The sequence below is a fragment of the Oreochromis niloticus genome, linkage group LG22 (assembly GCF_001858045.2).
Source record: "Oreochromis niloticus isolate F11D_XX linkage group LG22, O_niloticus_UMD_NMBU, whole genome shotgun sequence".
In the NCBI taxonomy this organism is placed as follows: Eukaryota; Metazoa; Chordata; class Actinopteri; order Cichliformes; family Cichlidae; genus Oreochromis; species Oreochromis niloticus.
The window spans coordinates 22,381,863-22,385,537 of NC_031985.2; the positions used below are offsets into that span (position 1 = coordinate 22,381,863).

The following is a 3,675-nucleotide window of genomic DNA, read 5'->3' on the forward strand; positions in this document are numbered from 1 at the left end:
ATCGATGTGGGTGGGTGGGTTGGGGGGTCACCTAATAAAAAAGAGGCACGGCTCGTACCTGTTGTTGTTTTTAGAACGTGGTGATGTGTAGAGCAGTCGATTACGATTCCCGCTCCCAAAGCCATCTCCCCCTTCCTCCTTCCCTGCTTTCACCTTCCAGCCGAAGCCACTGCTGAGGTCCCAAAACGCACAGAAAAGTGAATTCCTTAAAAGATAAGGCAGGCAATATTTCAGTTGTTTATTACGGTAAATACAAGGCAAAACATGAAAAGACCAAAAAACATCCATCTTTCAGTAGCTTCCCTGTAGCGCCCAGCACTGATTTGTTTTACTGTACTTTCCTACAACAGCTGCACGCTGTAGTTTCTTTAGCAATAAAGAGCACGTTTGTGGAAACTATTTTTATGTCCAGGTAGTATTTACAGTGAGGGAGAGGTGCGTGTTTAAAATAAACTACAGTGCCCAGCTTTGTTGTGACAAAGGGGTGCAATTCGGTGCAACGGCATGGCTGACTGATGGGGTTTTCAATAGTTTTGTGCAAGAGCGCTTTCACAACATGGACAATATTTATCAAAAGGCTAATTTCGTTGCTGTTTTTGTTTTACCATGGAATATCACCAGCCTTGTCTTTTTTAAATTATAGGTTTGGCTTGCTTCTGAAATCAAGTAAAAGTGATTTTCAGGAAAATCTATTCAACATATTGTAACATGTGACACTGTTGATCAGCAGATGGCTTTGGGATCAGGCATTAGTGTGTCTATGGGGTGGTAACAGGGGGGGACACTGTGCATGTAAATAACCAGCCAATGATTGTTATTGTTGGTTCCATTTAGCGAAAAAACAAACAAACAAAAAGGGTGGGACTCGGTGGGAGGAGAGGGTTGCACGTCCAGACTTTTTTTCTTCGTACCCGTTTCTCTCGTCTTCTCGTTTTGCTTACATCCTCACCCTGCCTTCTTTTAAGCCCATCTGCAGCTAATATTCCCCACCATCGTCATCTCGCGAGCTACGTCCACTCCTGCAGCTCATTCGCTGATTTCCCCACCAGAGCACGGCGTCAGAGGAGGAAAATGTACCATACACAGTGATGTGCTCTGAGTAGTTTTTGTAGATGTAACTGGAGAAAGGAAAAGGGAAGGAGGGAGACAGGTATGAGGTGAAAACCTCGGGTGTTAAGGAGAAGTTTGAAATAATAAAACTACACTTTCTACATGAAATGTGGTTCTTGTTGTCTCTGCTTGTGTGTGTGTGTGTGTGCAGACTCATTTGTCTCACCCAGGAGGGTTTAATAAATTGAGTGCTTTCCATCCTTTGATTACATTGTAATAATATTGGGATTATAAGGCGCTGAATCGTTTGGAGGATTAGTTAGGAGCGTTATCCAAATGATGCACCCAGCTGGGCTGATGTTCTGCAATGAGGATTTGACTGTCAAAACAATGTCTCAAAACAAAGGCGTGACATTATAAAAGTAACGGTACCTGTGAGTTGACTCATTTTATGCCTCCGCTGCTGAACTGGGATCCATTAATGAAGCTGATGTGTGAATTTCAAAATAAAATCACTTTCATTTTTAAAAAACATGAACGCTAAACAGAGAGTTAAATTTAAAAATACAGTCACTGTAAATTTTCATTACTTATATTTTTTTAAACCTCTAAAAATGTGTATTAGTCACATTTAATGTATTACAATTTCTTTTACTTCATACTTTATTAGGTACACCTGTTCAAAAGTTTGTTATCTAGTCAGCCAATCACATGGCAGCAACCCAGTGAATTTAGGCATGTAGATATAGTAAAGATTAAGTGCTGATATTTAAATGAATGGGGAAGAAAGATAACTTTAGTGACTTTGAACGAGGCATGGTTGTTGAAGTATTTCAGAAACTGTTGATCCACTCCACCACCACCTCCAGGGTTTACAGAGCATGGTCTGGAAAAGAGAAAACCCCCAGTGAGCAGCAGTTTTCTGGGTGAAAATGCCCTGTTGATGTCAACTGTCAGAGGAGAATGGCCAGAGTGCTACAGAAACTCAAGCAAACAGTCGTTACAACAAGGTATGCAGAATAGCATCCCTGAAGCAGATGGGCTACAGAAGCAGAAGACCACACCAGGTCTTGTTAGCTAAGAACAAGAAACTGAGCATGCAATTTGCATGAGTTCACCAGAACTGGACAACACAAGACTGGAAAAACATGGTCTGGTCTGATGAGTCCATTTCTGCTGCAGCATTTGAATGGTAGGAGTAGGATTTGGTGTAAGCAACATGAAAGCATGGACCAATCCATGTGTTGACGGTTCAGGCTGTTGGGGTGTAGGGGAGATTTTTTTGGTACACTGAGCCCCATAATACAGACTTTGTTTAAATGGCAGAGCCTATCTGAGTATTGTTGCTGATCTTTATAATAACAGTGTATCCATCTTCTGATGGCATGTCCAAAACTCAAATCATTTAAAACTTTTTTTAATCAAGACAATAAGTTAATTGTACTAAAATGGCCTCCACTGTCACCAGATCTCAATCCAAAAGAGAACCTTTGGGATGTGATAGAATGGGAGATTCCCAGTACACAATGCTGTCATGTCAATATGGAGCAAAATTTCTGAGGAACATTTCCACCACCTGGTTGAATGTATAACAAGAAAAATTAAGAAAGCTCTGTAGGCAAAAAGGGGGTTCAACCTTGTGGTGGCTAAGTGTATCTAATAAAGTGGCTGTTTAGTGTATTTCAAGTAATTAAGTTGAATTTCAAAATATAATCACAGCAATTTCATAGAAAGATTAGCAGCTGTGTCTGTAAGTGTGTATTACTATATTGTGATTATAGATAATACAGAACACCTTGACCATGTTCCTGAGTGGAACTCATATGATAGAGACTTAGAGGTATTATTTCAAACACTGTAAATGACAGAGAGAGGGGAAATCTTATTTCAACTTTATGCGTCTAAAAATAACATGTGGCGCTAATTATATACTTATAGCTATTTAATCGGGGATTACTGGGCCGGATGAGTCCTACAAATGCCCCATATGACCCCCAATACATTTTCTTTAAGGGTAGCCATTATCTACTGTACCCATTACGTCATCCGCGCGCGGGTGCGTGCGGACGGCGTTCTCTCCGGTCTGCAGTCACGGTGTCGCCACTGGCACATTTCCAAAAGCCCACTGGGTTATTTTTGTAATGTGGGCCGCTCACTGCCCCCTTTTCACGCCGTCTGCCCACATTCCGGAGGTGTAACGGAGCGTCCGGGAGCCACGCACTGGCTGGCCTTGTGGCGCACCCCGTTACCGTGGAGACCCCGGCGCATTGTGTATAGCCCACAGTAAAGGAAGGCTCTAGCAGCGGATGATAGCACCATAAATATATATTGAACAATGTTTACATCTTTTTTTTTACTTTAAACACCCATATAAAGTATTTATTGTAACATTGAAATATAATTTAATTAAATTTAATTAGTGACGTATTCTGTTTGAGATACAAGAGGAACAGAGAAGCCGCTGTCTGTTAAGTCATTTACTTTTTTTCGCCTTTAGCTAACAGACAGGTGAATGAGGTGCAGGTAAAACAATAATAAACACGCCCCGCAGTGCAAGCAGACTACAAACATGCATAACAAAGGGACCGGTCCGGTGTGACCCTCCTTCCCTCCCCTCTCGGTTGG

General features: G+C 41.6%; 1 long non-coding RNA gene across 1 annotated transcript; it reads right to left on the minus strand.

The window, feature by feature from the left end:
• Positions 1–1,034: 1,034 nt before the first annotated feature.
• On the minus strand, positions 1,035–3,496 carry LOC112843506 (uncharacterized). The gene is made up of 2 exons (XR_003215885.1): positions 3,085–3,496; positions 1,035–1,936 (listed from the first exon to the last, which is right to left on the minus strand). It is a non-coding gene; the product is annotated as an uncharacterized LOC112843506 (long non-coding RNA).
• Between the last annotated feature and the right edge of the window lie 179 nt (positions 3,497–3,675).